This window comes from Amblyomma mixtum, chromosome 3 (genome assembly GCF_055824585.1).
Source record: "Amblyomma mixtum isolate Tamu chromosome 3, ASM5582458v1, whole genome shotgun sequence".
NCBI classification, from domain to species: domain Eukaryota; kingdom Metazoa; phylum Arthropoda; class Arachnida; order Ixodida; family Ixodidae; genus Amblyomma; species Amblyomma mixtum.
Window position 1 is genome coordinate 58926721 of NC_143014.1, and position 19225 is coordinate 58945945.

Below are 19225 nucleotides of genomic sequence, written 5' to 3' on the forward strand. Positions count from 1 at the left end.
TGCGGTGCTATTTCAGAGATAAGCCATTTACTAAAAAAGAAAAAAGCGGCGCTAACAATAAAAAGAGGACGAAAATGATCAGTGTAGATGAAACACGGCATGATACTATGAAGTGTTGCGGTTATGATGATAGACAAGTCAGCTTCCCAACATTTTCATTGAGACCGCAAGAAACAGTATTAAATTTGTGTATAAAAAATGATTCACGAACTTCGCGTTCATGATGGGTCTTGAAGCCTGATTCCAGTAAAGTTACTTGAATTTTTTCGAAAGGGTGCTTAGTGTTGTTCACATGTTTAGAGATAGGAAGGCTAGGCACTGTCTTGCAATGAGCTTTGTGATTATTGAAACGATATCTGAATGGTGTTTCTGTTTGGCCAATATACTGAATTTTGCAGACTGAGCATTCGAGCATGTAGATTACGTTGCTGGTATCACATGAGTAGTTTCCCCGAATTTTCACTTTGAAGTTCGATGCAGTGCTGGAAGCCGTTACTGATGTCATCATCTGTGAGCAGACTTTGCAACGTGATTTATTACATGGATGACAGCCGATCGACATACTTGTGCTTGTTTTAGACGAAGTGAGAATGTCACTGAGGTTTTTGCCACGGCGATAGACGACCCGGGGAGCTTGTTGAAAAATGTGTTTGAGTCGATCACTTTGCATGAGAATGACATGGTGTTTTTTCAAAATGCCCGCGACGTTTGGAACCGATGCTGAGTGGGTTAGTACCAGGTTGATATGCGAGTGATGGGATGGTTGGTGCTTTGCTTTGAGGAGTGCCTCACGGTCAAGAAGGCCTGCGCGTTCTACAGCGTCGTTTATTAATTGCGCAGGATATTTTCGTTTAGTCAGGGCGTTTCGGAGGTTAGTACAGTTTCTTTCGAAGTCGCGCTCGTCAGAACATATCCGTTTAAAGCGGACGGCTTGTCCATATGGGATGCTAGTCTTCCAGTGTTTAAGGTGGCTGCTTTCGAAATGTAAGTATTGTGGTCTGTCACTGGGTTTCCGGTATAAATCTGTGCTAAGTTTGCCATTCTTTATTGAAACTGTTACATCTAGAAAACTAATTGTGGTTGCCGAGTAAGAATGAGAGAATGTAATGGCCTCATGCGCGTTATTAAAACTAGAGATGAATGATAGAAGTTCAGCTTCACCATGCTCCCAGATAAGAAAAATGTCGTCAATGAATCTTTTGTAGTAGAAGGGTTTAAATGGGTGCGTAGCAAGAAACTTGTCTTCTAATACACCCATAAATATGTTGGCGTAGTTGGGACCAATCCGTGTGCCCATCGATGTCCCGTTTATCTGGACATAATGTCTATTATCAAATTCGAAGTTGTTAAGTTCGAGTATTAATTTCAAAAGTATGGCTAGCGTGGGACCATCCACGTTAGAATCAAAGTCTTGCTTCTCAAAAGCCTCCACAGCTGACCGGATGCCGTCTAAATGGGGAATGTTAGTATAAAGCGACGCAACATCAAGGGTTACAAGCAGAGCACCATGGGGGATGCTGATGTCGGCTATCTCGGCTAAGAAGTGTGTTGTGTCCTTTATGAAGGACTGAAATGTTGCAGGAATTTTGTTGATAAGGGTGTCAACGTAGCTTGACAGTCTTTCAGTCACGGTTCCTATTCCGGAAATGATCGGTCGGCCAGGGTTGTTGGGTTTGTGAATTTTGGGCAATAAGTAAAACCTGCCTGGTACAGGGCTTAGTGGAATTATTGAATTTACTGTACTTTTATCAAGTTTGTTGCTGAGAATGAGATCGGACAAAGTTTTTTCCAAATCGGTTTTAAACTGAGCAGTTGCATCGCTGTCTAGGAGACGGTAAAATGAAGTATCTGCAAGCTGCCTTTCGGCTTCAGCGACATAATCGGTTTTGTTCATCACCACGATGGCACCACCCTTGTCAGCCGGCTTGATAACAATGTCAGTTTGAGAAGCTAGTCTTTTTATTGCTGCGGTTTCTTTTCCGGAAAGGTTGCGACGGAAATTCTTTTTAGTGTTGTATGCCTCTAGCACATCCTTTTGAACTGCCTTAATGTAGATGTCAAGGCAGTTTTCTCTCTGAGTAGGGGGGGTCCAGTGATTTTGCGACGGCAAATTTTCATCTCGTTTCGGATCTTGGGGACGGTCATGGAAGTATTCTTTAAGTCTCATATTGCGGGCAAAATTTTCTAAGTCTTTGAACAGTTGAAACTCATTAAACCCACCGGACGCGGGGCAGAAATTTAGACCATGTGACAGGGCACTCTCGTCATCAGGAGTCAAGGTGAAGTTTGATAGATTGATAACTGAGTTTTGCAAGAGAGATGGCAGTGGCAGCAGAGGCTGGCACTGCGTGGAGGGAAATATTTTGTCGCGCGAAAGCTTTCTTGATTTGATGGCATTTATCTCGGCCCACTTCTTGTCTTTGTAGACTTCAAGGGCGGTTAGTTCTTCGGAAGACAGATTAGAGTGGTTGAGCAATTGCTTCTCTGTATTTGTTAGTGAATTTAGGGTTGATCGGTGGTGATCGAGAACAACACGCGTAAATCCCAAAGCAGCCGTTGCTGAAATGTTTTCCCACTTTGCAGCGTTGCTGACGGACAGTTTTGACGTTGCTGGATTGACATTTACGCGGAGACCACGCGGAGCAGTTGAGGATGCTACATAACTTTCTAAAGTGTTAACATGAAGTTGCGAACGAATACGTTTTTCAACAACTTTTCTAATGCGTAGGAATTTGTCTGAGTATATGGGACAAAAACTGGCGTCAGGAAGCGAATTTCTTAGTCAACAGGCGGGTTTTCTTACGGTGTTTGGGCGTTTCTTTCGTAGGTTGTAGCTGTCCTCGGTCGAGGCATGGTCGGCTGGAGTTGGAACGGACGTAGCGTTGGTCCTGGAAGCTTTTGCTCTAGAAGTGGAGGCTCCAGAGCCCAGAGTGTTGCGATCCGGAGGGTTGGAAGATGGCCCTTCTACTACAAAAGATTCATTGACGACATTTTTCTTATCTGGGAGCATGGTGAAGCTGAACTTCTATCATTCATCTCTAGTTTTAATAACGCGCATGAGGCCATTACATTCTCTCATTCTTACTCGGCAACCACAATTAGTTTTCTAGATGTAACAGTTTCAATAAAGAATGGCAAACTTAGCACAGATTTATACCGGAAACCCAGTGACAGACCACAATACTTACATTTCGAAAGCAGCCACCTTAAACACTGGAAGACTAGCATCCCATATGGACAAGCCGTCCGCTTTAAACGGATATGTTCTGACGAGCGCGACTTCGAAAGAAACTGTACTAACCTCCGAAACGCCCTGACTAAACGAAAATATCCTGCGCAATTAATAAACGACGCTGTAGAACGCGCAGGCCTTCTTGACCGTGAGGCACTCCTCAAAGCAAAGCACCAACCATCCCATCACTCGCATATCAACCTGGTACTAACCCACTCAGCATCGGTTCCAAACGTCGCGGGCATTTTGAAAAAACACCATGTCATTCTCATGCAAAGTGATCGACTCAAACACATTTTTCAACAAGCTCCCCGGGTCGTCTATCGCCGTGGCAAAAACCTCAGTGACATTCTCACTTCGTCTAAAACAAGCACAAGTATGTCGATCGGCTGTCATCCATGTAATAAATCACGTTGCAAAGTCTGCTCACAGATGATGACATCAGTAACGGCTTCCAGCACTGCATCGAACTTCAAAGTGAAAATTCGGGGAAACTACTCATGTGATACCAGAAACGTAATCTACATGCTCAAATGCTCAGTCTGCAAAATTCAGTATATTGGCCAAACAGAAACACCATTCAGATATCGTTTCAATAATCACAAAGCTCATTGCAAGACAGTGCCTAGCCTTCCTATCTCTAAACATGTGAACAACACTAAGCACCCTTTCGAAAAAATTCAAGTAACTTTACTGGAATCAGGCTTCAAGACCCATCATGAACGCGAAGTTCGTGAATCATTTTTTATACACAAATTTAATACTGTTTCTTGCGGTCTCAATGAAAATGTTGGGAAGCTGACTTGTCTATCATCATAACCGCAACACTTCATAGTATCATGCCGTGTTTCATCTACACTGATCATTTTCGTCCTCTTTTTATTGTTAGCGCCGCTTTTTTCTTTTTTAGTAAATGGCTTATCTCTGAAATAGCACCGCATCTTAGTACGTACCATACCCTTTCACAAGAGGCGTTGTTTAATCAAAAGTGGTATTCACCCGTGTCCTCGTGTCTGATGATTTTGTTATATTTTTTATTATTTTGTTGTTGTTGCTGTTCGCCTTTTCTTGTGCATTTCAGCTACGACCAAAACATTTTTGTATTATTTACATTTTTTTCACAATGTGATTGCAGTTATACTCCACGATGATTTAGTAATTTTTGACTGTGCTTTCTTTACTACATTTATCATTCACTGGCGATTCATACTGAGGTGTTTGCCGCTGCGATGCGCCAATCAGAATGTTCCCTCCCCGCGTACATTCCCTTATAAACTGTCTTTTGCCTGTACCCCATCACTCTGACGAAGGCCAGACCCTGGTCGAAACGTTAGAATAAAGTTGTTGTTTTTCTGCCGTGTGTCAACCGAATTACGTTTATATATATATATATATATATATATATATATATATATATATATATATATATATATATATATATATATATATATATATATATATATATATATATATATATATATATATAATATTGCTACATATATATACATATGTAGCAATATATATATATGCTATATATATATATATATATATATATATATATGTGTGTATGTATGTACGTATGTACGTGTGTGTGTGTGTGTGTGTGTGTGTGTGTGTGCGCGCGCGCGTTCGTGCGTGCGTGCGTGCGTGCGAGCGAACAGTAAGAACCAATGAGACTATGGAGTAAATTTGACAATGACGCTTCGTGTCTTTCACTGTCACTAGCAGAACGCAGAACATTTTACCCACTACAGTTAAAGGGTTTCTTAGCCCTGATTAGCGCTCGCCATATCAGCGTCCATGAAGTCTATAACGGCAACGGCATATTGTAAACGGAACCGCATTACGCATGAGAGCAACCATTAGTTACCCTCAACAGGAAGGATTAAACCCTCAGTTTCTGATTAAATTAGAGTTACGCGACTCCATGGGTGTCCCCAATGTGACTACAGGAACAAAACCTACATGGTGCAGGTGGCCGCCGTTTCACATCACGAGGGGAAATGAAGGATTTTTTTCTTTTTTCAGACGGAAATAACCAACTAAGCGACAGTTTACCAACACTCCGCCGAGTGTCACTATCTCAGCGCGAAGTCCAAAGACACAATGCAACGAAAACAGGCGATAGATTTTTCCCTCCTGTTACGCAAGTCACCCGACCCTGTTTATCCGAACAGAAAGGTCAACGTGCGCCACAGATAAACTGGGCGCATAAAGACTGGAGAACACGCGTGCACACTGTGCCAAAAACTACGCGGCGTGAGCAACCTGCTTATTTATCTGGCCGCAATGAACAACGAGACAAAGGAAATGCATACGTGCGAAAGAACGCAGGCCGCGGAAATTGCAATTTCTTTCGCTACTATCACATCACCATCATCAGCAGCAGCAGCCCAGCTACGTCCACTGCAGGATAAAGGCCTCTCCCATTGACCTCCAATTAACCCTGTCCTGTACCAGCTGCCAGCCTCCCTATATACCTGCAAACTTCCTAATTTCATCGGGTAACCTCACTGTCTGACGCCCGGCTATTTCGCCTGTAATTTTTGCGGGACACGTACTAAGTAGAAGCGCGTTACAATGATTCCATACAGGTAACCCCGCTGCCAGTAAATGGAAGCTAAAGTACAGGTTATATTCCTTTGCCTTCAGGGAAAGAAACTCTGGTACAGTATAAACAGTCAACATCGAAAGTCTCGTTGCTGGAAGCATGCAGCGATGGCCTAATTTGGCGGTGCATAATGACGACAGAAACACGGAGCGCCTACCCAGTAGACACTGGCACTCCCCAACGCGTATACCATAAGGTGGCTTAATCGAGAATTTTCAGTTCAGCTGTGATATCTTGCTAGTGTTCGCAGTTAGCACACTTGCGATTTTCGTGAGAATACCGATGCGTATTACAATGCCTCACTGTGTTTGGTCAGTATTGTGGTTTCGCCAAGGAAAACTTCGCCAAGGAAAACTTCGCCAAGGAAAACTTCGCCAAGGAAAACTTCGCCAAGGAAAACTTCGGTTTCGCCAAGGAAAGGACAGCCGGCAGTCGTCCTGCTTTGAAAACTTTGATGTGTAACGAACGCTACAAGTCGCATCGAGTTCGATGACACCATTCCCTCGAGGAAACTGGCCACGCAGGTAATATGGGAACAAATCGAGCAAGGTTAAAAAGAACAATAAATGAAAGAGTGGTGTCTGGACCAGCTACCATGCAGCGCAAGCTTGTGTTGACTTTCTGCATTACGGCTACGTCGTCTGTGCTGGTTAACAAGAGAGAGAGAGAGAGAAATGAATTCATCGAAAAAAAAAAGGTTGGTTCGAGGGCCTAACGGGGGTAAAAAAGGTAGGTTAACGACAACATGCATGAGGAAATGACGTTTTTGCAAAGCATTCAGAGGTAATACGAGACATCTGCGAAGCGACCTGATATATAACCATCTTTTTCAGTGCAACGTAACGTTCCTAAGCCGACGCCGTTTGCTGAGAGCCTAATCAACCCAACATGCAGCCTAGAAGTAACGCTACACTGGCTGCGGTTTAGGGCGACACTGCTTGCAGTAAAACTTTCCCACATAGTACACATCTAGCTCTGTTGCGTCTATAGTTTGCAATAATGGCATACTTACAGCTTCAATAAGAGTGGAGGCGAACACGGCAGCGTGAGCCACTCATCGCCCCCTAACAGATCCCCGTGAAGATAGCCTATGGACACACGCGCCCGTCAGTGCGCTGTGCCGAGCCGTTGTCAGCAACAGGCGCTTTGCGTCAGCGTTGGAGCTTGCCCATGCGGAACATAATCAAGAGTGAAAGCTGCTATGGTCCTGCGCTGTTTACAAGGTCCTGCTGCTTACCCTGACACCGCAGACGAGCAGCGCGACGCGGTTAGCGGTGAAAGGCAACCTCTAGCAGCTGACCGCGCACACTGCATACCTGGTATGGAATTCAGGGTTTAAGACACATGCAGTTTTTGAGTGGCACTAGTTTTGCCTTGAAAAACTCTACACACGCATATAGCAATCATGTCAATGAAATTAAATAGCAAGAGAAATAACAAGCCCATCTTCACTGTCAGTTTCGGTTTCGGTCAGCGCACCGGGATGGTGTCTAATGACGGCCTCACCCGGCTGCAGCGCAATGATAACGTGGGCTCGGAAAACTATCATGTGTAGTACGTCTGCTCGCGCCACCAACAGGTCGTTGTTGTCGCTCGCTCCAACTAGCGGCGCGCAGTCATATGTCACTGTCGTCGTCGCCTTTCTGCCCGTCTTCCGAGTAAGACAATAAATTTTAACCCCGGGCTCCAGCTTTGTCAGCGGGACCGAATAATAATTCCAGGTTCGACCCGCGGCAGAGCAATACGTGACTCAGAGGACGCGCCCACTACCATCATCAGCAAGGACGGGGATACTGGATGGGTACCAGGGTTCACAGAGTTTCTCCATAATACCTAGAGGGACGCCGCCGTCTGTGCGAGTTTCTTGGAAGAGCGTTTCAACCACCGCGGGAATGCCGGGAAGACGAGGTTTCCTATTTAGTTTGGCTAGTGTTTGGCCGAAAACGCGAGTTCTGCCTCTGAATCGGCAGCTGGGCCGCGATGCTCTCCAAAACCTAAGAAAGCTGATTTTGTTCACTCTTGTAATTGGTCAGCGAGTAATACAGGACGCCGCGGAACGTGTACCGTATTATTAGCAATATTGAAAAATATCCCGGTGAGCCAAATGCCGCTAGCGTCTACGAGCATGCGCAGAGCAGTGGGACCGGAAGCTACTGCGGAGAACCTCTCCCACTGCATGCGTTCACATATTACTCGGCAGGTCGTCTGCAAACTTCTTGTGTCTGCCGCACAAGCGTCGGTCCGCAGTGACCAACTGCCGTCGCCGCCTTCACTACGCCACATCTACAACTCTTGGCTAAATGAGTGCTTAAAGGTAATACTGCACGATTCAGTAATTACTGAGTGAGTACGAACGTCCACCAGGAATGCACCTCTGCCGACTGCACTGCAGAGCTATTACATGTTGTGTACATAGCTTTGCACAGACAGCTACCGCTCGTTTGCTAGGCATACTGAAAGGAAGCTGTACTCTACTTACGTCAGGTAGTATCTACTATTTTGCACCTGTTGCAGCTGTACAATTGGTTACGCATTGCGATAGCAGTCAAGAAGCGCTAATGAATGCGATCGCCCACCTGCCAGAGGCCGGGTTTGCCACTCAGACCGACCGGTGCTTCTCGCTCATTGTATCCGCTTTCTGCGATGTGACCAATGCGTTATCCGGAAGTATAATCGGCGACGATTTGCATTAATTAAAATGGCCTAATTTGTTGTCCATAAGCGACGTCGACAACCCCTACTAGCCCCATTCAGCATTGTTCGGCAGACCAGGTGACATTATCTACCACTGGCGCTTCCCGCTCACTGTATGTGCTTCCTAAGACGTAAGCGATCGCCAATTTCAGGTCACTGTTGCCAAATCTACACTCGATGGCCACTTGCCTTCGCTAAAACTTGAGAATTCGCACTCTACAAAGGCTGACATCGCACACACACTACTAGCTGAAGAGGGCTGGTGAATGTCGAAGTGCGAACTTATGAAATGTAGTCGCTCGTTCCACTTATTTCCAATACGCATAGGGCGTACAAGCGCAGCTATTCAGTCCGCCACCTCATCGGCTCAAAGGTTTCGATTGCCGAGGACTGGTTGGGCGACCGGTTTCGTCGGCGTCGCTAGATAACAGTCGTCGATCGGTTGTGCTGGCGTCGTTGTCGACACACAGTGACAGACTGGGCCGGCCAGCCCGTCGGCGTCGCAGACAAACAGCCTTTATGTCACCGATTGTTGACAGACGGGTACGGAAATGTCACAGTATATGTGGCAGTTCACGCAAACGCGTCACTCGATGTCAATTTTTGTGCCGATGGAAATGTAAAAAAAATCGTATTATTTTCCACTTAGCGTCAGCGACTGAACCTTGCTGGAAGGCATGTCCTTACGCCGTAGTTTGTGAGTCTGAACTTTGTGTCTGTACAACTTTAACGTCCCGAAGTTGCACACAGCTACGACAGGCGCCGTAGTGGAAGGCTCGCGATTGAGGTCGACCACCTGCAGATGTGTAGGCGCACCGGCATCGCACCGCAAACGGGTGTTTTTACGCCCAGCCTTCATAGAAATGCGGCTGTGCCCAAGATCCAACGCCCACACACTACACACGCCTGCTGCTGCGAAGCGCCCCGCTTTATCTGCATAATTCGTAAATATCGGGCCAGCATATATTGCTTCACTAACCAGGCTTCAAACAAACTCATGAGCACGCAGCATTTGAACAGCCATCGCAGCGTAGTCCGTAAGTGAAAGTTCCGCCATAACCACAAAAGATGCTTGACGTCCCGGCGACGTGATGCACGCGAAGTTGACCTTGTGGTGCACAAAACTGATATTCGCAGAGGTTCTCCCGGGATTCATCAGGAGTCTAGGGGTACGCAAATATTCGAAAGTGCCGAATAGCGAACCGAATACCTTTCTGTTCGATTCGGCGAACTAATCAAACAGCGCATGTTCAAAGTTATTCGAAACTAATCGAATAAGTTCTACAGTTTTCGAATACTTGTCGAATGATTGGCACTGAGCTCGATAGGGCATGCCGCAGTTTTTTGTCGACGGCGATTTCAAATACAGGACCCACTCCGACGGCGCCACAGCATGCTGCTGCGATCGGTACGTGAGGGAAGGAGAGTTCAGCGCCGCGCGACACGATCCATTCGTGTGGCGGTGTTCATACACATGACCTCTTATCCTGACCAACTTGCCCGTTTAGTGATTCTGCTGCAACGATTTTTTGCTACAACGTTTAACGACTCTGCTACAACGCGCCGCGCCCCAGCGTGGATTGTAAATGTCTGTACTTCCATTCAGCTGCCAGGCAGTAAACAACACAACTGCACAGAAATTGCACTAGCGGATATATTTTTATTTTTACGTGAATTCGAAAAATAGCTGCAGGTGCGGACAGAAGCAAACGGAGCAGGCTGTGCCGTCCTAACCCGCTGTACGCGTTGCCGAACAATTGTGGAGGTACGGCATGCGCAGGCTGTATGATCGCTGGTGTGATTTCACACGGACACACCATGCTTATTGGTTCCTGCTTCGATAGCCGTGATTGCATTTAGAGAAGAGCGTCTGCACATTGAGAAATTACTTTTCGTCTGCGCTATACCGCTCCCCGCGGACGTGGCCGCCGGTAGTGTGAATGGTAAAAAGCAATGGAAGCAAAAGTGAGCACCTTTTTTTTCTTAATCTTCTCTGCTGCACCATCGTGAGAAGCAGCACTGGGCTTGACGAATTACTGTAATACACCCGAGCAAATCAACCGCCACGGCACTGCAAGGCATGGAAGAGAGTTCCAAATGACGCGCCCCTGATGGCTCAAAAAAAAAAAAAAAAAAAAACAATCGGCAGAAACACCCAAGACTGCTTACGTGTGGGAATTTGAAAGCATTACTGTCCCTGGGTGCATTGACACCCACCCACACACATACCACCCAAACACACAAACGCGCGCGCGTATACGACACCACCCGGAACACTGCACGACGAACGGCTGCATCGCAATTTTGATACGAAAATTGGTTGTTGAGGAAAGGAAACGGAGCCGTAACTGTCCCAAATCTCGGTGCACACCTCATCCGCGCCTTAAAGGAAGAGACAAAGAGTCTGGGAACGCATACAATTGAAGTACATACATCGTCGGCTCAAATCGTTGTCGTTAGCTAGCCTCCAACTTGACTAGCACATGTAATCCATATGCAACGAGAAATCGTATATGACACCACCCGGAACGCTGTACGACACACAGTTACGTCACAATTTTGGTACGAATGTAGTCGAGAAAACTGGCGCAACTGGCGCCACATGGAGGTCGGCCAGTGGGGGGTATATATAGACGACCGACATGTATAGACCGTTTACAGCGCGCAGTTCTTCTGTTTGAGACCAGATGGCGCCACAGGTGCGCTCATAACACGGCGCCATTACTTTCCTCGTAAGTCGCCGGCGTGTATGCCTCGACGCAGCAGTGGAAATGTGGAAAGAGAAAATACGTGCTCTGTTGTGGATTGCGAGAATTGCGACAAACAGTTAAAGGGGCGGGATGCGATCGTTTGCGAGCTTTACGGAACCGAACTGCACTAGGACGTACTGCCCCTGTTCGCGCCCGTTGGACATCCACCCTTTCCGAACGGGCGAAGGCAGCACACATGTTCGCCAGCGCTAGACAGCAAATATAGAAAGAAAGGTCTCGATCTTGGAAAATCTGCGAGGGTAAGTGCGCAACATAGCCGCATGAACAAGCTGTCCCGCCACCGAAACGTCACAAAAAAAAAAAAAAAGACGGCTAACGCTACTGCATATTGTGCAGTGCATAGCCGTGCGAGCGGACAACGCTTACCGTCAGTTCGTGTATTACACACCGCCTTGGTGCTACTGTTGAACTTCGCTCCAAATAGCGTGGTTTTCGTGGACCACAACCGGAATAAAGCATTTGTGTTACGGCTGTTGTGCTCAGCGGTTGTCACTTCCTCACGATCCATGCGAGACAGTCACTAGAAGTGACTACGGCTGATTGCTTACAACCAACAAGACCTCGAGCATTTTCATGTCCGCATATCGAGCATGGAGCGTACCACAATTTTATACTATGTGAGGCTGACATAATTGTGAACTTCTTGTAGTGAACGCTCTGCCATGAGCGCGTTATCACAAATATATCGCGGAATCCTTGTAAACGATTGCATGCAGGCTTGTGAAGGTTTTTTGATGCATGGTACTGCTTACATGATTGGGTAACATTTCTTTGTTCATTTATTTTTGTCGCCTTCCTTTGTTTAGCAAACCAACAGAAAATATTTTTAGGCTTCCTAAGCACCTTTAACAGGTTGTAAACAAATGAGTACGATGTGCATGTGAGCGTTTTAGAGCAGTCTCCGCATGCATGTACACAATACGACAACGACCTGCGCAGCCGCAGGGTCGTTAAACCTTGCTGTTTTAGATAATAACACTAAAAAAATATTAAGCAAAGCCTTGCGCGGCATTCAGGCGATCCACCCGTTGCCTCGAACAGACGGAGAGCTCAGCGGCTCTTCGCGACATGAAGCCCGATCACGTTTTCACGCCTAAAGTCATCAAATTAGGGTTTTCACATGTCCTTCGAAGCTTCGGACCAAACACAGTGTCGTCTTTTCACTCCTTTCCAAACTGTTTCAGCCGAAACACTGCCTGTCGGAACTGAAACATCAGACGCAGCAGCCGTCGCGACGAGGCGCGCGCCGAGCGGTCAGGAGGCGAGTAATGGCGGCGTGATCACGTGATCAAAGATGGCAGCCCCCATGATACGCCGCTGTAAAGCGTCTATATGATTGTCTGATATGGCGCTTGCTGTGTGCGTCCTATACAGCCGCTTGATGACATCACCCTACTGTTCTTGCCATCGCTCCATGAGATTTTCTGCACCATCTGCGAGTACACACACACACGCACGCCGCCGGATTTTCTCATGATGGGACTAGTAATGCGTTCGCATTAAAAAGCATCGGGCTCACCGTGGGCTGCTGGTGGCCACGCTTCGGTCCGAGGACTTTCCTTTTTCAATAGAGACCGCCGTAACCGACGCCGCAAGACGATCCAAGACTCGCGCACTTGCTATCTAGCTGTGCAGTCAGGATTGCGGGCCTATATGGACATCTACGGAAGCCGCTGATACATATAAGCGTGGTCTGGAACTTGCAAAACCCGCTTAGCCTCCTCCTCGCGATAACGCAACAGCCTTGTTTTGCTGAGGAGGCTTTGAGTCAGTGGCGTGAAAACGCCAGCTCAGCGGTAAGCAGCAAGAAGAAGGCGGCTCGAGCGGAACAAAAACCACCGCAGGCGATAAGTCGGAAAAAAAAGGAACAAAGAAACAAACCCGTCGCCTTACCCGAAAACACGGGAAGCATACAAGAAGGGAGCGCTTGCACAGGCTAGCTACGCACCATGCAGTGTGCGCTCACTTCCAGAGTCGCCGCGCACGGCGCTGCCGCCAGCTTCCTGACGGCGTGCGGGGAAAGATCAATGACACTGCGAGTCGACAACGGTGAATGATAAGCCGCTTAACAGACATCACTGGAGCTAACCAAAAGCCCATAAACGTTTAGGGAACCTTCACTGCACGAATGGCGAAGATTTTAGCAGCTGTAGCCCTGAAACAGCGCTCACGACCAAGCTCTCAGAAACTATAGCCTGTTCATGACGGGCTCGTCAGTGACCGAGAAGTGCTGCCAATGAACCAATTTCCGTGCACATGTGAACGCATTCGTTGGGAACATAGTGGGCACAACGCAATGCCTCTCCAAACCTTATCCCAATATAACTGCCTCCCATTACACGCTCATCTAGCTCAGAAACACAGCAGGGCGATGGGAGATGTGCGTGCACATTGTAATTATGCTGTTTTTCACCTCGTTCTGTCGCGTTCATTAATGAAGTTGGAACAGTGACGAATTGTCAGCTTCTCTGCATGCAGCCAGAGGGATTTGCAGGAAAATTGGAGAATCTAACGACCAAGAAAGTCACTATAAACTACTTGACGTTAAGCACGGTTCCAGAGCGCTGAGATCAGCTAATTGGTGCACGATTGGATACGAATATTGTCACTTACGCAAGGTGCAGAGACAAAGAGCCACACGACACAAGCGCTGAAGCAGTCAGGCTAGACAATTCCGATGTTCCTCTGATGGTAGGTAACGCACGGACCTCATGTACTAGTATCAAAAACCTTTGTACGTACGAAAGAGGCCCACACTCATTCAAACCAGGGAAATGATAGGGGGAATGTTTTCATTTGTAAGGAAGTGTTGATTAGAAGCGGCATTTATTTTTATAATCACGGCGTGATTTACGTTACCAAACAATTTACGTGACATGCGGCAATAATGAGTTACGCGGTATTCGATACTGGCGGCCAACAGGTGACACTAGTTGATGTCCAGGACAGCTGGGCATACATTTTTTTTTTTAAATTACTCCTGCCTAAAAATGATTACGGAAATGATTTTTTCCTCTAACCAACATTTCCATTAAAAAAAGAAAAAAAAACATTTACCTATGCTCACCTCGCTTTCACTGACAGTTGGCTTCGTCCGTACGCGTGCCCTAACGAGCCCTTTACCCCCTCACCTTTGTCTGTCAGACTTTTTGTGCTTAGTCTGATCGTATCGAAACATTCATTAAGCTTCAAACTTCAGCGCTGTGCCATGAATAAACTCATCCGGAAAACTGACTTTGTTAAGGCGTCTGATGAAGCAAGCAACGACGTAAGTGATTTCAATACGGATGCGAATTTTCCCGTAAGAACTTAATTCAGTCGCGCAGTAGCTCAGCCAGCATGACCAAACCCAGTAACGCGTACGACCTTTACATCCCACCCGGAACACGCCGTAAGGTTTCTTTTCTTTCTTATTTCACACAATAATTCCGTGGGTAACACTGCCAGTTGCCTCGGGAAGGTAGGAAATGGTGTCCGCAATGTAGTTCTTTTCTCAAAATAGGATAAGAAGGAAACAATGTATCTCAATGTGCATAAAAAGCAGTGAACGCAGTCTAAGACTGAGCTACGGTTTCTTGAAAAAAAAAAAAACGCAATGTACGAAATCATCTGTAGCATCTCTGAAAGGGCAAGAGCAGGTACGACAGACTCAAGTAACTCTGACAGGACTGCACCGTAGTGACACATCAGCACCACAGATTTCGTTGAAGCACGCACGGATGCTGTCTGCTCAGAAGAGGAGCGGCCGCTGAGGCCAGTGGAATAAAAAAAAAATATACAGCCAGCTAAAGGCAACGGAAAGATGGTTCAGGGACTAGCGAGAGAACTCTTCGTGCGAAGGAACCTTGTCTGTTTGCAAAGGAAAGGGTGAAGACCTGAGACAAGCTGCTGTGTAAGTCATTCAAACGTCATTTAAACGTTCATTTTTGGTCGGTGCTCTGCCTTCTTCATGTACACCCCCGACCAGACGGATTTCCGTCAAACCCTCGACTTCGTAAGTGATCTTAAAAGATCTAATCTAACCCAAGCGCCATTATTGTGCGATAAGCCACAGTCGGTTTTGGAATCAGTCGTTTTTCAGATGCACTACAAAAGCACCCACTCCTCTACGTTATTTCTGTCCGCCTTGAGCGACTCCTGTCGGCGCTGTGGTTTTACGCCGATAAGAATTGAGGGCGAAAGCCCTCAATTCTTATCGGCTATAAGGTGATTAGGTTATCGGCTATAAGGTGATTAGAAGACCACCTCAGATCGAATCGCTTCACAGTACACGCACACAGTGTTTGCAAGAGCAGCGCAGCAAAACAACCTCACCGATAAGCCTTGGTTGCCAACCGGTTGACGAGCAGTCACACCACAACTTGGTCGACACGCCGAGATAACTTTCAACAATCCTTTCCCGGAATGCCGCCTCGGGCAGAGCCTCCCTGCTGCACCGTTCCCCGACAGAGAGCCAATGAACGCAGCCCGACCGGCGATGCCCGAGAGACTGCATGCACGAGAGCAGTGATCACCGCTCACCACTAATGCTTCCCGTGCGAGCTACCAGAGGGCGGCGCGTAAGGGAAAGTTGTACACCGCGAAACGCATTTGGCAAAGCGAGAAATTCGATTTGCACACCAGTGTTTGTCTAACGCGATGAGGCAATCAAGGCAAAAATGGAAAACAAAGAAACGCGCCGTGCACAGCACGTGCCTGCGGCGAATTACGGGTCCCCTGGCAGGTAAAGCACGGAAATTCCGAGAACTCGCGCCCGGAGCTCGGGCGCGTACGCACGCACGCGTTCGTGCCAATCAATTCGGCACGAATCACGGTTGGCTTCCGAACATACATGACGCGAAGCCGGCATCCGGCTGGGAGGCGTTGCAAGACAAAGCGTTCCCTGTGTCGGCCTTGAGAGTGGAACGCATGCCGTTCACTGAAGCCCGGCGCAGGGGGCGGCAAAGCATGCGCATGGCAGCCACGTGCTCAGTTAGCCTTGGGCTCGCTCGAGAACAGAGGCCGCAGGAAGAGCGCATGCGCCGAATCCTGCTGCCACTCGAGAGATCGGTTTTCGATTTCGCAACGACGCGGGTACAAGGAACGTTCGGGTGATGCGTATCTCCCAAGGCCGTGTTCGTTTCGGGAAGCTTGCAAAATCGATTCGTCTTCGATTATCACAGGCCTCACGTCTGCCACAGAAAGGAGTCATAAAAAGCACCGAGGACAAATTAAGTTGACCTGTGCTGACAGGTCACCGCATTGTAACAAAAAAGATGGTACTTCATTCGAAACGGGGCTTTTACAAGCTGGAAAACACCAGAAAATGCCGCCGCGGTGGCTCAGCGGTTATGGTGCTTGGCTGCTGACCCAAAAGTCGCGGGTTCGATCCCGGCCGCGGCGGCTAGAATTTCTTTGGAGGAGAAATTCTAGAGGCCCGTGTACTGTGCGATGTCAGTGCACGTTAAAGAACCCCAGGTGGTCGAAATTTCCGGAGCCCTCCACTACGGCGTCTCTCATAGCGTTAGTCGCTTTGGGACGTTAAACCCCATAAACCAAACTAAACCAAACACCACAAAATGAGATGCAGGTGTCGCCATCACCGGACAATTTCGAAAGTAAACTGCGCTGCGTCAACATGCTTTTATGCGGATCCCAGAGGCTAGCCTGTGCCGCCATTCACTTCAAAACGGTGATCACAGCGTTCATTTCCCTGTGGACGTCACGACATTGAATCCGGTAGCGAGAAAATTCTGAAATACATATTTCTCGGCATTAAATGAGTCGTTTGGTGCCAAGCGAACATCACTACACCAGACTTTCACTAGAGAACAAAAATTGAATGTAGCTGTCCTCGGAGCCCTTTCAAAGATGCTCCTTTCAGCACCGGCCAAAACGACCACGCCTCTCTTGCACGTCTCTGTACTGACGGATAGCCGACAAGTATTCCGGGCGCATTGTAAGCGCAACGTCAGAGAGCCGACTTGACTTAAATCGCGCGGAGCTGCACCCAATACTGATCATAATTGTGCTGCAGAAAACGCTGTCAAGCACCGAATGCGATTCCCCTACAACGCATCACAAAATTCACAACCCATTGCCAGCGACAGTTTCAGACCCGTGTCAGCACTGCGTGGTACGTTCCTTCGAAAATGCGTAATCAGTTACATGCGCAAGAGAAATGCAGGAAGTTATGGGAGCAGGACAAAACGCTCCTCGCACGAAGGATGACTACAGACCCATTATTAAGTTAAGAAATTAATCGCTGATCAAAGCCTTAGCGTATTCGCTCTCAAAGTTGTCGACCCCAGTAAAGCTATAGCCGCAGCTCTCAACATTTACCTCGTAAATGGCAATTCTTTGCGACGAACCACTCGAAAGCCGCACACACACATGAAATTAAAAGGGGGCGTTAAAGTTGTGAACAAAAAATGCAAAAAGAGTACTGCACATCACCGTGAATTACCGCTTAAAACGAATGTGCCAGGAAACAATCATACCGTTGTCAAGGAGACGTCATTGGTCCAGCCAATCTATCCGTACATCTATACAGCGACGCACAGGATGCTTGTTGCGTCATACGGGTCACATAAAAAGCAGGGAAAGCAAGAGCGTGAGGGCCGTTTTTGTGTCACTGTGCGAAGGACGCAGTTTCGGGGTTACCGAGTTTCACCACACGGGGTCACAGCCACCAGAACCCAGACAACAGAGATTCGCCGCACCGGACAGGGACGAGCCGCGACCATGCAGCTTGAGCGAATGCAGGACACGACCTGGTAGATTTCGCATGCATATGCTACGTGTGTCTGTATGTGTGTGTGTGGCTGTACGTAACAAGATCCAGCCTGCCGGGCAATACCGAGACGCACACGCTGTCATTGAACAACGCCGACGACCGTCACGTGACTCCGAGCTCTGCCGCACAGACGACAGGAATATTCGCTGACGTCGATAAATCGATGGATGGGCCGGGACACGGTGCACCGCGCGTAGTTCGGCAAAGAATAACAAAACAAAAACGCATTGTGCAAACACAGGAAAGCGTGTGCAAACAAAGCCGCTGGCGCGCCTAGTGGCTCGGAAACAAAGACGCGTGCAGTTGAAGCGTCAATGCGAGACCGACGGACTGGGGCGCGTACGGATCCGCCCCGCGAGTAAGCTTTAATTCAAAGCAGGGATATAGCCCATTTGCCGCTTGGCTTAACACGGTGACTCTAGTTTGAATGAAGGCACGAGGCTGCACAGTGCAGCAATGCCTTCAATGACAAATAAACGGCAGCTTGAAACCATGGATATCTCACTTAGCGATTATTGGACGAACGTTAATAGACACCTTTAGCGTACCGTGTTGCCGTTACCGGTACCGGAGTACCGAGAGCCCGCACGCAGCCAATGCGCATGCGCAAATTGCCTTTCCGGCGCCAGATGGCGCCAGGTACGTAGGCAGCTGCGCGCGCGCCTGCAGCATCGGGACCAATCAGCGCGTGCTCAACAGTGGTAGGCGGGCTCTAGGTACTTCGGTAACGGCAACACGGTACACGGTATGGTAAAGGTGTTTGATGCCAAGGACAAACATACCAGCACCAAATAATCAATATCGATGCATAAACTAGCTCACTATTTGACACACATCAATTAAACAACATGTGCTCGTACCACACAGTCAACGCGGCTTTTTAATTATTGATTTAATTACACTGTTCAGAAAGCTGCAATCGCGGCACAAAGGGTACCTACAGGAGCACGCGAATATATCTTGAGAAAAACAGCGCTTGCAGACAAAGGACCAGAACAAGAAGGACACACAACTGCGCTGTTGTGTGTCCTTCTTGTTCTGATCCTTTGTCTGCAAGCGCTGTTTTTCTCAAGATGTACCCCAACTAAATCGCCCAGCAACACACCTTGCTCACGCAAATATAGTACATTTCGAAGTCGAAA

The 19225-nt window shown here is 47.6% G+C and overlaps 1 protein-coding gene across 9 annotated transcripts in view; it reads right to left on the reverse strand.

Annotated features, from left to right (window-relative positions):
• Window positions 1-19225, reverse strand: part of LOC149350324 (oxidative stress-induced growth inhibitor 2-like) — a 150784-nt gene that overhangs the window by 101800 nt on the left and 29759 nt on the right. Inside the window, exon 1 of one of the 9 annotated variants that reach the window (XM_089579344.1) lies at window positions 15623-15984. The exons of 7 other annotated variants lie outside the window; for them this stretch is intronic. The gene's annotated coding sequence lies outside the window, so the exon portion shown is untranslated. Of the gene's footprint in view, window positions 1-2803; window positions 2964-15622; window positions 15985-19225 lie in introns of those variants that run through there. One more of the 9 variants, XM_089579337.1, reaches the window with a different exon arrangement.